This window comes from Lipotes vexillifer, unplaced genomic scaffold (genome assembly GCF_000442215.2).
Source record: "Lipotes vexillifer unplaced genomic scaffold, Lipotes_vexillifer_v1.1 scaffold1378, whole genome shotgun sequence".
Classification (NCBI taxonomy): Eukaryota; Metazoa; Chordata; class Mammalia; order Artiodactyla; family Lipotidae; genus Lipotes; species Lipotes vexillifer.
In genome coordinates, this window is record NW_006775104.1 from 1,846,765 (window position 1) to 1,863,977 (window position 17,213).

At 40.4% G+C, this 17,213-nt stretch overlaps 1 non-coding gene across 1 annotated transcript; it reads left to right on the plus strand.

The window, feature by feature from the left end:
- The first annotated feature begins 7,548 nt into the window (after nt 1–7,548).
- Nucleotides 7,549–7,620, plus strand: TRNAE-UUC (transfer RNA glutamic acid (anticodon UUC)). The gene has a single exon. It is a non-coding gene; the product is annotated as a tRNA-Glu (tRNA).
- Nucleotides 7,621–17,213: the final 9,593 nt, after the last annotated feature.

Consider the following 17,213-nt stretch of genomic DNA (forward strand, 5'->3'; position numbering starts at 1 on the left):
CCCGGAGCCTGTGCTCTGCAAAGGGAGAGGCCACAACAGTGAGAGGCCCGCGTACCGCAAAAAAAAAAAAAAAGAAATAGTACAGTAATATTTCACTTAATGAGTTACCCTAATGCATTAGTAATTTGGCTACCAAAACAATTTTTTTCCAAAAAGGGGGGAAGACTACCATAATGCATTCAGTGGTAGATATCTCATAGTTTATACCATTCTTCATGCATTCATCTCTTTTGAACTGTCATTTTTGGCTACAAGTGAAGAACTAAGGCACACAGGTTAGAGAGAAGCCATAGGGAGAACAGTGAGCCTGGTGAAAGATGTTACAGCCCTGGCATGGGTAAACAGGAGCGCCTCTTTTGTTTTGGAGTGAAAAGAATGTAAAGGCAAATATCCAAGTGATGCTACACATAACACGTAAGGATGCAGACTGCGTGAACATCTGATCCTGGTTACATTACTAAAGCAGAATATATAAACCAAAATTATTCAAAGTTACTGTGATATGACACCAACCGTCTAATGGGAGAATTCGGGAGTTTCTGTGTTAAAATGCAGGGTTGTTTTAGATAAGACAAAGTAGGCTCAACGCAATAAAGTTTTACGTATCACTCATGTCATGGTCCAGTGTCTTGGGCTGCTCCCTTAGCAGCTCTTCTCCAAAGGGGGACCCAGCGATCTTGGTTCCTTCATCTAGAACACATGGCATCCAAGGGAAGAGAGCTGCAGGATCATTACAGAATGTTTTAAGAGTCAGACTGAAGGTTGTTTCCACTGCTCCCCCTGCATTTCACTGCAGAGAAGCCAGTCATAGACCCCACAGCATAACTATAAGGAAAGCTGGGAAATGCAGAACCCCCAGCTCCCCAGCATCCAAGAACAAACAGAATGAGGAACGCCCTGTGTTGCCTCTGCCAGACAATTGGTATCAGGAAAATTATTGAAGAAATCAGAAATTGCTACCTTCTGATGCTTGTGACAATACACAGTATGTGACCACATATTTATAGACACAAAATGCTAGTCATTAAAACAACGAATCGCAATTTTTCAGGTTGATCTGGACAGCAAGTCTCAGAATAAAAAGAGCAAAAATCCAGCCCAATTTTCCCCTCGTTGTGCAGAAGCTCAGTAAAATGGTAGAATTTATGGTGTTCCTGTTGAGACAGATCTGATAGTAGTAAATAAACCTGTATTTCATTAAGGTTCATTACTCTGTATCTCTTGAAGTGTAGTCTTGAACCCAACAAGGTAATTTTATTTAGTTGAAAAAATTCAAAATTCAACCATTTATTTGGATGTGAATTTTAAAAAGAAAGAAAAGGAGCAAATTAATTGTACACAGCAGCAAAACTGAAAAAAATACCATTGCCTGGCCTCCCTTTGGATTCCACAAAGCTCACAGAAAAAAATAACCAGTATTAGGAATTCAAAATGTCCAGGACACCAAAAGAATGCTTTTCTCAACATAATCTGCAAAAGCCCTGTGAGCCAGGGAGGTACCCTCCTTGCCGTCCTCACTTACAACGAATGACCAACTGGCAGACAGAGGGCCTTGCCACTGAGGGTGGTGGTTCTTAACCCTTTTTGGCATTGTGGATCCTTTAGTACTACCACCACTAGTACTAATACCACTACTATTACGACTCCTATCCCTAACTTACCTTTATTGAGATTGCCATATGCCATGCACTCTGTTCTGCACTTACACAAACTCTTCTATGTTAATGCTCAAAACAACCCAGTATGGAGAAATCATCACGATGTCCTTTGTGCAGAAGAAGAAACTAAGGCACAGAGAGGGCCAGGTGACTTGCCCAAAGTTGCATAACTAGTTATCAGCAGCCTGGAGCAAGGACTGTGACCCAGGTCTGTCTGCTCCAGAGTTTGCTTAAGCTTTTAGCAGCACTGCCTCGCTGGACCTCTGATATTACATAACAGTTATTACTGATATACTTTATAAGACAATGCTCATTATGAATACTGGTTAACACCAAAAAATAGGAAGCAAATGAAAATCAACCTGTCATCCTACTATCAAGAGGTAATGGCTACTAATTTATTGCTCTATTTCCTTCAACCATTTTTAAAACAGCTTTGGGTCAAAATAAAGGTGTCATTCTTTTTTCTGTTTAACTGCTTTGTTGAAATACAATTCACATACCACAAGATTCACCCATTTAAAGCCTATAGATTCAGTGGTTTTAGTACCTGCACAGAGTTGTACAATCATTACCACCATCTAATTTTAGATTATTTTTGTCTCCAAAAAATGCTCGGCACCCATTCCCCCACCCTCCTACCTCCCAGCTCTGGCAACCACTAATCTACTTTCTGTCCCTATTGATTTGCCTATTCTGGACACTTCATATAAATGGAATCACACTATATGTGGTCCTTTGTGACTGGCTTCTTTCACTTAGCATGATGTTTCTGAACATGTATCAGAACCTCATTTCATTGGATAGCATGTATCAGAACCTCATTTCACTGGATAATATTCCATGGTATGCATATACCACATTTTGTTTCTCTAGTCATCTGTTGTGGACATTTGGGTTGTTTGTACTTTTTGGCTATTATTAACAATGCTGCTTTGAACATCCATGTATAGGTGTTTCGTGTGGGCATACATCTTCATTTCTCCTAGGAATGGAATTTTTGGCTTATAAGGTATCTCTATGTTTAATCTTTTGAGGAACTTCCAAACTATCTTTCAAAGCAGGTGCACCATTTTACACTCCCACTACAATGAATGAGAGTTCTAATTGCTCCACATCCTCTCCAATGCTAGTTGTTGTCTGTCTTTTGATTATAGCCAACCTACTGAGAGTGACGTTGTAGCTCACTGTGGTTTTGATTTGCATTTCCCTAATAATTAGTACGGTTGAGCACCTTTTCATATCTTCTTTGGAGAAGGAGAAGTCTATTTAAATCCCTTGTCTATTTTTAAAATTGGGTTATTTCTTTTATTGTTGAGTTATAAGAGTTCCTCGAATATTCTGGATACAAATCTCTTATCAGATATCTGATTTGTAAATATTTTCTCCCATTCTGTGGTTGTTTTTTCACTTTATTTTTTTTTATTTTTATTTTTTTTGGGTACGCGGGCCTCTCACTGCCGCGGCCCCTCCCGCCGCGGAGCACAGACTCCGGACGCGCAGGCCCAGCGGCTCCGCGGCACGTGGGATCCTCCCGGACCGGGGCACGAACCCGCGCCCCCTGAATCGGCAGGGGGACTCCCAACCACTGGCCACCAGGGAAGCCCATGCCTTATTTTTAATAAAAATATTTTTAAACAAACCAGAATCATATTAGATGAAACATTTTGAATCTAGATTTTTTTCACATCATATTTCATCATGTGCATTTTCACCTGTAATTTACCTAAAAAATTTCCCCAAAATTTTACTTTAAGGTTATGCTATTTAGTTTTATCAAGGCTTCAGAGATATAGTGGGATTGGAGAAGATGCTGGAAAACATTGCCAAAAAAAAAAATCCCAAACTAGCAAATCAAATCTCCAATCCAAAAATTTAATAACATTCATTTTTAAAGTAATATAATTACATTACAAAAATGTAGAAAGAAGAGAAAACAAAAATACCCATAATCTCATCACCATAACAGCCCCATCATTATCATTTTAATGCATTTTCTTCTGGTACTTTTTTTTTTAAGCATATCTTTGAAGAATTGCAATCATACAGTATATACAAATTTGCATTCTGCTGTTAAAATTTAACACACCATAAGATTTCTTCCATGTTTCTCCCTAGTTTTCATAACTATCATTTTTACCAGCTGTAGAATATATCAAATGAATGTACTATAATTTGCATAACTATTCTTGTATTAGATATTTGGCATTTTTTTCTGGAACCTCTCCCTCTTCCTTTTTTTCTTTTTTCCTATTATGAGTAATGCATAGATTAATGTTTTATTGCTTATAAGTGTTTCCATGCTTGGGATTATTTCCTTAAGATACATTCCTAGAACTGGAATTGCTAAATCGAAAGTTATAATTTTTTTCATGTCTCTCAATATTATATTGCCTGATTACTTTCCAAAAGATTTGAATCACTCTGAAATGCTATTGATGATGATTGATGATGATGCTTTGGGTACTATCATTTTAAAAATACTTTGTTAATTTAAGTTTTTAAAAAAGCTTCTTGTTTTAATTTGCATTTCATTTTATTACTCCTTAAACAGCCCACATAGATGGGATGTTCTGGTTTCATTTCCTTTTAAGTTAATTATTAATGTGAGGAACACAGTTAAGCCTGTCATATATTAAATATGTAGCTATCTATATTTATAGATATATGAATACAAATATATATTTCAGGGGATGCACTACTTTCAAGTTTTATTTCAATGGTAAATTTATGTTTATAACTTTGCCATAGAGATATAATTCTAGTAAATTTCTTCTGTACTTGTTGAATCAGGGTTTGCATATTAGTGAGACTTTTTTTTCCCCCTAAGCAGAAGGGCAAGTGGGGTGAAAAGATAAATTAGTAAAAAAAAAATATTCATTTAGATAAGGTATTATTATATCTTGATATTGCTCATGTTAAAATTTTATAGCCAAGTTCCCATCATTTTGTAGACATCTTTTAGTATGTATTATTTTAAATATAGCTTATTATTTTAATTATCTCCAATTAAAAGCACTTTTACGTATCAATGTGTATTCTAGTAAAAAGGAGCTTTGAATTCTTTCCATTTTGTAATACGGCCTCTATTTCTCTCTTTAAAGTAATTTTAAATATAGCCAATAAGTCCCAAGGAGTTCCTTTAGATAAGCTATGAATTTAAAAATTAACCCACATTTTATTTCATTGTGCTACAGAATAAATGTTAAAGGATTTTCACTAAGTGTTTTTGTGCCTTCACTAAGTAACTTTTCTTTTATCTGATTATTCACACACTGCTTTCAATGAATACTAACTACTTCTATTTGGCATTCTATTTCTTAGTGAGAAGGTGGATTCACCACATCCTAATTATCATTATGATTCCATTACTCAGGTAGTCCTTGGAGACCACAAGAATTTGTCCAGTTACTTGCAGTTACGGTCAATCACTGCCACCTGAAATTAATGCACAATTAAGTCAAGTCATGAATATCCTGATTCAGATGTCTATCTTGAAAAAACGAAGGTTAAGAAGGCATTTTGGGCAATTTCAGAATACATTTTTTCTTCACTGCTTTTTAAAAGAGCCTATCAAAAGCTTACAAAATGGGGCTTCCCTCGTGGCACAGCGGTTAAGAATCCGCCTGCCAATGCAGGGGACGCAGGTTCGAGCCCTGGTCCAGAAAGCTCCCACATGCGGCGGAGCAACTAAACCCGTGTGCCACAACAACTGAGCCTGCGCTCTAGAGCCCGAGAGCCACAACTACTGAGCCCTCGTGCCACAGCTACTGAGCCTGCGCTCTAGAGCCTGCGAGCCACAACTACTGAGCCCTTGTGCCACAACTACTGAAGCCTGCGCGCCTAGAGCCTGTGCTCTGCAACAAGAGAAGCCACAGCAATGAGAAGCCCCCGCTCATAGCAACTAGAGAAAGCCTGTGGGCAGCAACAAAGACCCAATGCAGCCAAAAAGAAATTTAAAAAAAATGTTTACAAAATTATATCCATTTACTTACCACTTAACTTTGGATTTTTTAGAAATTTAGGAAGCTCTGAGGGTGGGCACTTATTTGAATCAAAACGAGGGCATTTTTCTGTTCCACTTCTCCTCCTCCATTATTATTTTCATCCCTCGCTGTGGCTGGTTCCTTCTTTCTTTCCCTATTACTCTTTTAACTTTATCTAATCCAGGTCCGTATTCCCACTTTATTCCCTCCTTCTGGGTGCCCCTCCTTTTGTCTTGCCCTGCCCTTTCTTTGAAAACCACCAAATATCTAGCTGTGTCTCTAGTTATCTCATTTTTCATAACTGCTATTCTTTTTTATATTAATATTTGTTGTCCTAATTTTCATACAGTATCACAGTAATTCATGCCCATTACAAAGACTGCAAAAACACAAAATGTAGGAAGAATTGAAAACCACCAGTTATTCCAAGAGGTAACTACTATTAACTCATCCCTGTATGTCTTTTGTCCTCTTTTCATTAAAAAAAACAAACAAACAGGGCTTCCCTGGTGGCGCAGTGGTTGAGAGTCCGCCTGCCGATCTAGGGGACACGGGTTTGTGCCCCGGTCCGGGAAGATCCCACATGCCGCGGAGCGGCTGGGCCCGTGAGCCATGGCCGCTGAGCCTGCGCGTCCGGAGCCTGTGCTCCGCAACGGGAGAGGCCACAACAGTGAGAGGCCCGTGTAACGCAAAAAAAACAAAACAAAACAAAACAAAAACTTAAATCAGGATCTTATTAGATACATATTGTATCTAACTTTTCTCACTTCATATTTCAACACAAGCATTTCACCTCTAATTTATCTAAAATGTGTAATACCTCACTGAAAAGAAATTGGAATATCTATAAAAGCAAGATGAAAATGAAAATCACCCAGAGATAATCACTTTTCACATTTTGATCTGTTTATTTCTGGTCTTTATTCCTATGCATATTGTTACAAAAGCTGGATCATACTCTACATATATTTTATAAAATATTGAATTTTGTGTAAAAATTTTCAACATTTCCTCAACAAACATTCATTGAGCACTTAGTAAGTTCTGGGTGTTGGGAAATACAGAGAAGGAGACGGAAAATGCCTTCACTTTCATACAGCTTACTTTCCAGTGAGGAAGAAAGACAATAAGCAAACAAATAAGAAGAGATATGACATCCTGAGGGACAGGTGCTAGGGAAAAAGAAAGCAGAGCGAGGGGATGGAGAACAATGTAAAGGGTGCTGGCTCCTTTGTATGGGGTGGTGAGAGGAGGGGGGGCGCCCAAGGAGATGATATCTGAGCAGACATCTAAAGAAAAAATATTAAAAATACAATATATTTTTTCTGGATTTTGTGTTATTTGTAGTGGATTTCTGCTTTTTAAGTGTTTAACTTGAAATTTCTCCTTTTTATCCTTTTTAAAAAAAGATTTTTTGATGTGGACCATTTTTAAAGTCTTTATTGAATGCGTTATAGTATTGCTTCTGCTTTGTGTTTTGGTTTTTTGCCCATGAGGCATGTGGGATCTTAGCTCCCCGACCAAGGATCGAACATGCACCCCCCGCATTGGAAGGCGAAGTCTCAACCACTGGACCGCCAGGGAAGTCCCTCTCCTTTTCATTCTAAATAAATATCTGCCTTTATCCCAAATTTTGTATCCTTTTTCTTAAAGAGGGCCCCTAAATGGAATAGGCATCAGCGCTCACAAATCGCGAATCTGTGGCTGGCAGTGCTCTCTGCGATGGGGGCTGGCAGACATAACGCTTAAAGGGAGAGTGATGTTGGGCGTCAGTCCTTAGACTCCACCATACTGATGGGTGATCACTGGCTCAGCAGATCAGAAGCCCAATCTGGCAGTGGAAAAGCCCAGAAGCAGAATCACATTACGTAATTCTGGGCAGGTTTAAGATTTGGGTCGGGAATTCCCTGGAGGTCCAGTGGTTAGGACACGGCACTTTCACTGCCATGGCCCGGGTTCGACCCCTGGTCAGGGAACAAAGATCCCACTAGCTGCGGGGGCGTGGCAAAAAGGATTTGGGGCCCCAAGTACATCTGAAAGTGATGCTGGAAACAAGAGGGTGGGTTGAATACACATATAGCAAAAAGTTATGTGCCCAGATTCCACCGCCACCTCATGCATCACCCTGGCTGATGGAGCTTGATTTACTCCAATTCATTCTCTGAGCTATTGCTATCAGCCATTTACCTTCTTCAGACACCTCTGTTTTTTTTTTTAACATGTCAAAGTCTTCTGAAAACCCAGGGTCTGCTTGCACTCAGATAAGCCCCTCTATGCCTTCACGGGTTCGTTTATTTCTTGACAGAAGAATTTTGAAACCCAGACCAATTTGTTTCCATGCTGCAGAAAGTGGAAGGTTTTAAAGCAGTCAAATGATGAAGGAATTAAAGTCTGTGTCTGCTGAGGCTCTAACATCCTGTCAGAGGAGACATTTGCTCGGCACACTCCCACCCTCGATGCCACGCAGAACACTCAGTGATGTGGCAGCGTTTGAAACGCCATGTTCCACACGTGCTGCTTATTCTGTGGTCTGGAAAAGTAGAGGGGGGTATTATTACTGTCACTTACTTTGCTGCCTTTTGAGTATTAGAGCCAAGATTATTTCAGCTGCATAGATCCTGTATTGCAATGATAATGTGGATGGATTTACATATATAGCTCCCTAGCGAATGATTTTTAGAAACAATTTTCAGGAGAGTTAAAGGTAGCAATAGATGAAAAGCAACTTAATTACTTAATCATAATGAAAAGTTACCAACCTTTCGGAGGATAATGCTGTTGGAGAAACGTCTTTCCCTTCATTTTTCCATTTTCCCAGCCTTGGTTCCATATACACAAGTAAGCACCGCACTCTGGTGAAGCCTGCCGTACTCAGCCCACCGTTTCTGAACTCCGGCTGCAGTTCAGAACAACCTGGAGATCTTTTGAAACATATTAGTGCCAGGACCCCATCCCCAGACACTCAGGTTCAGTTGTTTTGGGGGTGGGGCCCTGGCTCTGATAGCTTTTCAAGCTCCCCAGGTGGTTAATCATGGAGCCAGGATTGAGAACCTTTGCACCTGGGAAAAGATGGGCAGGAATGTGATCTCTCCTGCTCCCAAGGAGCAAAGTAGCAGACAATACTGGTGACTGCAGGGAACTCAGCCCCTGGGGTTACCAGTTTCCAGTGACAACATGCTGATGTCACCTGTTCCTTCCTTTTCCTCATCATGAGGTACTCAGGGCTTGAAATAGGAGGGTATCTGGGGTCTGTGGGGCACAACTCTCAGCTCAGGCTGTGAAGGTAACTGTCATAGAAAGGATGCCCTCCCTCTCAGCTAAAAACTCAGAGTCAGAGATGTGGGCCAAGAGGATGAGGACATTCTCAAAGTGACTGAGACTTTATTGCTGGAAGTGGTTCGGTGAAAAGAAAAGGAGGATCTACATAAAAGAATCCAGTGGTGGAGAAGCACAGATCACAAAGCACAGGGAGCAAGGAGGGCACACCTAAGAGGCCTTGAGGAGAGTTCCTGGAAAGCCTAGCTACTGAGGCTTGCAACAAAAAGCTATGACAACAAAAAGGGCTGTTTTAATTAAGTCTAGAGTAAGAGGTTCAGGGAGGCACATCTGGGTTCACTATTTGGAGGCAACTGCATAATTTTGATGGATGAGAAAAGAAAGTGAAACTCCACAACTTTTAATTTCTGTTTACTCTGTCAAAGAACATGATCACTGTACTGAAAAAGATAGGATGGTCTTTGGTTAGAAAGAACTGAGATCCAAGATAGAAATTTTAACTGAAAAAAAAAAAAAAAAGCCAAAACAGCTAAGAAAATTCTATTTAAAAAGAAAGTAATTAAAATGGGGTTTAAAAATAAAATAAAATAGGAATAGATAGATTAGTGGAACAGGGCAGAAAAGTAAGGCATCTGAACACATTTTGAAATTTACCATATGATAAAAGTGGCATTTCAGTGGGGAAAAGGTAAATTAATCAAAATGATGATGGGGCAAGTGGCTAGCCATTTTGAAAAACAAAACGTTGGATTCCTACCTCACTCCTTATAACAAAATAAATTTGAGGTATATTTTTAGATACCAGAAAAGCACCAGTAAATATATATATATGATCTTGGAGTAGAAAAGAATTTTCTGAATTTATATATCTATATACACATACACATATACATGTACACACATACATACACACACATAAAAAGCACACTACAGGGACTTTCCCGGTGGTCCAGTGGTTAAGACTCCGCGCTCCCAAGGCAGGGGGCCTGGGTTCAATCCTTGGTCAGGGAACTAGAGCCCGCATGCTGCAACTAAAGGTCCTGCATGCCGCAACTAAAAATCCTGTATTCGGCAACGAAAATCCCACGTGCCACAACTAAGACCCGGCGCAGCCAAATAAATAAATATTAAAAAAAAAAGCACACTACATGTTTGTTTATGAACCAAAAAAAAAAAAAAAAAAAAAAAAAACCCCAATACACACCACACTTAACAGAAGTTATTTCTGGGGCATAAAACTGGAGGGCAACAAAGTGAGACAGTTTCTCGCTCCTCTCTCTCCATTTATATTCTCTCTATATATACAGAGAGAAAGATACACATGTAGATGTAGATGTAGATATATATACACTAAGTTAATAACTAAATACATATTTTATATATAATAGAACTATATAATTTATATTTAATATGTATTTAGGTATTAGTTTATTTAGTTTTATAGAGAAGATATATAGAATTTTAAAAACTGTAAAAAATCAACACTGGTTAAGAGTTTGAAGAAAAGCACTTGCATGCTCTAAATAATTTCAGATTTTTTTGACCCAGACAGATCTCCCCTCAGGGTCCTGAAAGAATGTGAGACATGGCTAAGTCATAGGCCAGGAAATGGAAGACTTACTGAGCTGGCATTATGCTGGGTAGTTCAATACTGACTAGTGGGGCTTGGAAAGGAAGCAATAATTACTAGAAGCAAGCATCACCAACAGAAAGTTCTGTTGGTCATGGCAGTAAGGAAGGAAACCTGCATTGCATCTGAGCTCTGCTACTTACCACCTTTGTCAACTTTTATGAGTTACCTAAACTCCTGGAGCCTTGGCCTCCTCATCGCAACATCATGGAGCTGTGTGAGTGTTGTATGAAAGGGTCCTAGAAATGATTCCCAACTGTAAGGGGCTGTGCACAGGTAAAGGATTATTATTTTTTCACAGGGTTATTAGATTGGTTCATCAGAGGAATGTGGTAGACACAGTATATCCAGACCTCAACAAAACATCTGACAATATCTTCCACTGTATCTTTTAGGAGAGGTTGGAAAATATGAGTTAGATGCTGGGACAAGTGAGGAACTTGTGGAATGACTGTGCCTAGGGAAGCTGCACTAGTAGACTGACAGGAAATTTCTATTGGCCTGATACAGGAGTCTAGGTCACACTCTATCTTTTGCAATGTTTTAATTCTCATCAAATTTGCAAGGGACATGAAGTTAAAGACAGAAAACTTGTCAGAGACAGAAATCCAATCTAAAACATCCTGGCAGGCTAAAACAAAGAATTTTCAAGATAAAAGGTAACTAGAATAACTGTGTTTTATAATTACTTGGGGGTTAGGGGCACCGATCTTTTGCGTGGTCGAAAATAGCATGTAATGTAGAATTGGCCCCCCACATCCTCCAATCCTCTGTATCCATGGTTCTGTAGCCATGGATTCAAGGAACCGTGGATCAATTGTGTAGTATTTACTACTGAAAAAAATCCAGATATAAGTGGACTTGCAAAGTTCAAATCCGTGTTGTCCAAGGGTCAACTGTATATCAAAAATAAAATGTGCCAAGATCTTTACAAAAATATAAATCCCAGAGCTAGCAAGGGTTAGGAAAACAGGTTACTTCATAAACTCTTGGTAAGAGTATAAATAGGTACACTGATGAAGGAAAATTGACAATATATATCACTGGCCTTAAAAAAACAGGCCTTAAAAACAAGTATATTCTTTGACCCAGAAAGCCACTTTTGAAAATGTGTAAGATGCATAAAATAACAAAACCAGAGCTGGCCATCCTAGCATTATTTATGATAGAGAATAACTATATATAACATATATATCTAATGGTATGAATTTATAAGTATAGTATTTACATAGGATAAAGTACTAAAAAGCAGTGATTCTCAGCTGGGGATAATTTTGCTCCCATGGGACATTTGGCAAAGTCTGGAGATATTTTTGGCTGTCACAACCCGTGGGGAAGGGGAGATGCTGCTGGCATTTAGGGGGTAGAGACCAGAGATACTGCTAAAAATTCTACAGCGCGTAGAGAAGTTCCCCACAACAAATAATTATCTGTTCCAAAATGTCAATAGTGCCCAGAAATAGTGTTGAGAAACTCTGCTGTATGGTCTTAAAAATTATGTGGAGAAAGAATAATGACAGGAAATGATACGGGAGAGTGTTTAAACATTTTGTAAATTTTTTAAGTTATAAAATACTAAGAGATTTTATTTGTGTGTGATTTTTAAAAATTGGAAGATGATATGCTAATCAATAGTAATTGATGAGTAGCAGGGCTATGAACGATTTAAAATTTCTTTTGCATGCTTTTCTGCATTTTTCAAAGTTTCTTGTAACACATATATTACCTTGAAAATAAGAAAAATATTCAAGGAAAATGAATTATCAAGGATTGGTCTTTTCTGTGAGCAGTGTGAAACAGTTTTGATGGTTTTTGCTGACAGGGAGCCTGTAATCTCAGACTACATTAATGGAGATATATCCTATAAGATCTGGAATGAGTGATTCATGGTCCTCTCCCCCTTGTGCTGGCCAGGTCTCACCTGGACTCTTATGTTCAGGACTGGCCATCACATTTTATCAGGAATGTAGAAGATGTATATTTACACTCTACTTATACAGAGAAAAGTGTGTGTGTGTGTGTGTGTGTGTGTGTGTGTGTGTGTATTTTCCTATTAATTGATTTAGTAGAAGTGGTTACCTCAGTCTGATCCAATAAACTGAAAGTTCTCTTTAGGTAACTCTAGGATGGCTCCCTAGGTAAAGGTCTAGTCTTTCAAAGCCCCTCTTCTCCACGAGGCGTGGACAAAATGAAACTGACAGAGAGAGGGACCTATATTCACACCAGGCCCTGCAGATCCTAGTGCCCCCTGCTGGTCAAGGCTGCACCTGGCGTGGTGGCTGCTGAGGGTCACAGGGTCCTCCTGCTTCTGGGGTATTCTGTCGCTGTCTGTTCCTAAAGCCTGAGCTCATGCACTTCCTTCTTTCTCTAGACCTGGCTGGGGCACCACCTCATTCCCGCTGGTGCTGTGGACCCCCGAGGTCGGCCTGTGATCTCACTGAGTTGACAGCTTCTGGTAAGCACATTACCTAGATTATCAGCCCATTTCTGCACCCCTCTGTGCGGGCACAGAGGAACTCTGCATCCTGGCCAGACAGGAAGCAGGGCTGCCTAGAGAGAGTTAAAACTCAGGCCCTCTTTGCTAAATTGGGTCACTTAGTTTATATATTTAGGGCATGCTCTTTTTAGGGCATGTGTAATTTTTTGGTGGGGGTGTGGGGGTTTGGGGAGAAGCACTTTTTATTTTGATGTAATTTCACATGTAAAAAGTCACATACGCCCTTTACCTAGATTCACCATTTATTTACATTTTGTCTCTTTAGCCTTATCTATGTGTGTGTTTGTACATATATATATTTTTTCCTGAATCATTTGAAAGGATATTAAAATCCCAGAAAAAATTCATATATAGATAAGATTATTCTAAAATTTATATGGAAAGGCAAAGGAACTCCAATAGCTAAAACAATTCTGAAAAAGAAAGGTAGTGGGATAAATCAGTCTACTTGATTTCAAGGCTTACTATACAGATACAAGTAATTAAGATTGTATGGTGTTGGTGGAGGGATAGATATAGATCAATGGAATAGAACAGAGAACCCCAAAATAGACCTCTGTAAGTACAGCCAACTGACTTTTGACAAAAACATAAAAGCAATGCAGTGGAGGAAAGACAGTCTTCAACAAATGGTCTGGAGCTATTGGACATTGACAGGTCAAAATATGAACCCTGACTTGAGTCTCACATCTTATATAAAAATTAATTCAAAATGGATCATATATTTAAATGTAAAACTTTAGGAAAAAAACAGAAGAAAATCTTTGGGAACTAGAGCTTGATGATTTTTGACTAGCGTGCCAAGACTGTTCAATGAAGAAAAGACAGTCTTTTCTACAATTGGTGCTGGGGAAACTGGATATCCACATGCAAAACAATGAAGCTGGACCCTTACCTTAAACTTAACTCAAAATGGATCACAGCCCTAAATGTAAGACCTAAAACTATAAAACTCTTAGAAGAAAACATAGGAGAAAAACTTCCAACATTGGATTTAGCAATGATTTGTTAGAAATCACACCAAAAGCACAGGAGACAAAAGAAAAAACAGAAATATCAGAGTTCATCAAAATTAAAAACTTTTGTGCATCAAAAGACACTATCAAGGAAGTGAAAAGACAACCCACAGAATGGAAGGAAATATTTGCATATCATATATCTGATAAGGGATTGATATCCAGAATGCATAAAGAACTCCTACATGGGACCAATAACAACTACAAAAGAACCACACAGACAATCCATTTCAAAAATGGACAAAGGACTTGAATACACATTTCTCCAAAGGAGATATACATATGGCTAAAAAGCACATGAAAATATGCTCAACATCATTAATCATTAAGGAAATGCAAATCAAAACCACAATGAGATACCACTTCACATCCATTAGGATGGCTATTATCAAAACACACACACACACACACACACACACACACACACACACACACACAGAAAACAACTTTTGGCAAGGATGTAGAGAAATCAGAACCCATGTGCATTACTGGTAGGAATGTAAAATGGTGCAGCCACTATTGAAAATAGTATTATGATTCCTAAAAACACTAGACATAGAATTATCATATGATCCAGCAATTCCACATTCAAAAGAATTGAAAGCAGGGACTTGAACAGATGATTTGAACAATTTTGTTCACAGCTGCATTATTCACAATAGCCAAAAGGCGCAAACAGCCCAAATGTCCATCGATGGATGAAAGGATAAACAAAATGTGGTGTATCCGAACAATGGAATATTATTCAGTCTTAAAAGGAAGGAAATTCTGACACATGCTATAACATGATGAACCTTGTTCATCATGCTAAGTGAAATAAACCAGACACAAAAGGGTAAATACATGCTTTCACTTATATGAGGTACCTAGAATAGGCAAATTTTATAGAGACAGAAAGTAGAATGGTGGTTACCACAGGCAGGGAGGAGGCGGGTATGGGGAGTCGTTGTTTAATGCATACAGAGTTTCAACTTGGGATGATGAAAAAGTCCTGGAGGTGGATATTAATGATGGTTGTATAATAATATGAATGTACTTAGTGCCACTGAACTGTATACACTTGAAAATGGTAAATTTTATGTTATGTGTATTTTACAACACAAAAAGGCACACACACACACACACACACACACACACACACACACACACACACACACACACACACACACACACTCCTCAGCTGCAGTAGCTACCTTTCAAATACTTAATAGTCACATGTGGCTAATGGCCACTGTGTTGGATATTCTAGGCCTAAAATAAAGGATCTGGGGGGAGGCATATATTTGGTGGGCTCGTAACAGTAATTTGATTTTCACACGTAGCTCAAGGATATCAGTTTCATCTTTCCAGCCTTAACATAATAAAATAATGGTAAACAGTAAGAGCATACCGGCAGGGAGCTCAGTTCTGACCAGCAATGCCCAGTCACTCTAACTGGGAACAGGACTGGCCCCTCCTCCATTCTGTGTGATTTGGGCAAGCCACGTGAGCCACAAGCTTCACCTCTGATACATAAGAGGGCCCAGTGCTTTCCAGATGAGATTCCACATCTTTTTACATTGGTGGAGCAAATCAGTTCCTGAACCCAGAGCATCACCTTTCTGTGCCTGGCACAGAACAGTTTCTGGAAGCCAAACATCTCTAGAAAGGGAGGGCACCATGTGGGGAAGAGGAGAAGGGTTGGGGGGCCAGCTCTGGGAGCTCTGGCTGGTGGTGGTGGGGAATCACCGGTGGGCGAGAGGCATGCGGGACACAGAGTAAGGCAGACCCATGGGGAATGGAAACAGAAGCAACGACCCAAAGCGGGGAAATTGAGGTTATGCCAAAGCCACCACAACGAAGACTGGGAATCAGTTCTCTCCTAACTCTATACTTGCTTCTTGCAGAGAAATCAGCCTGCAGAGGTAAGATCTAGGGGAACCGAGGGGATAATGGCAGGTCCTCGAGTGAGGGCCAGGGAGGGGTCTGCACTGAGGATCAGTGAACCCCAAATGAACCAAGCGAGGCCACTGGGAATCTAACTAACCAAGGGCCATGATCTAACCAATCTGCAGAGCTCCAGAATTGGGGCACAGGGTTGAGGGGTGGGGGTCGGGGGGAGTGGAGGAGGGGAGCTCTGTCTGCAGAGGCAGCTGCCCAGAGCTGGGAAGAACTTGCTCAGGTCATGCCCAAAGTCACGGTAAACACTAGACCTTCTGACAAAGGCCCCATAATTAACAAATCCTGCATATAAACAGTGAAAAGGATGCCATTTCCTGATGCTTTCAAGTCCTCACACAGAAGCCAACCCAGGCTATGGAACAGATGGAAGGAAAGCCCTGTGCCTTGAATGTGAGTGCCCATGGTCCTCTGCCAGGAAGTGGATTTTGTCAGGTATTAAAGATGCAGTTAAAAAACAGCAACGTTTTTGGAGGCGCAAATAAATATGTTCCTCCACGAATACTCCAAGTGTCCATTAAGTGTGCCCATGTGCACACACTCCCTCATGAGCCCCTTGCAGAAGAGGGTACATGATATTCAGCGCCAGGATCAAATGGCTCTTTGACAGCGTACGGCACCAGCTGAGCTCAGTATATGTGACATTTAAACGTGTGCTTCTTTCATACCCATGCACCCGGGGGGAGACCAGGGGCCACTTAAAAAAGTGGGTGCTTAGGGAAAAGAAAAGGCTGACCTTAGGGAAGCTGGGACACGGCACCAGAACAAGGGCTTTCAAAACCGTCGATCTCACTTAACAGAGCTGTGTGCAGTGGCACTTCATCAAGGGCGCCATGGGGAACGCTGCGGCTCTCAACGCCCCTCTGGGGGACACATCAGAAAGAAGGCAGGGGCTGCAAGGGACGGGCCGGTCCAGGAAATAGGGCTGTGCCCACAGGCCAGCTCCCCTGTAAGGCCACCAAAGTGTGCTGCCCAGTGTTGCAGCTCTGGCAATGCCACCTCTGAACTACCCCGAGGAGCCCAAGGCTAGGACTGCCACTTACCACGAAGTCAAGACAGGGGAGTGAAGCTGTTCTACTCCCTTCCTCTCCCCATGGAGAAGGACCACGGCTCTGGCAGCATCACTGGGCACAGGCCTGGTGTTAGTCATGCAGGGATGCAGAAAGCAGACCTAGTGGGAAAGAGGCAGGAGTGAGACGAGAACGAGACGAA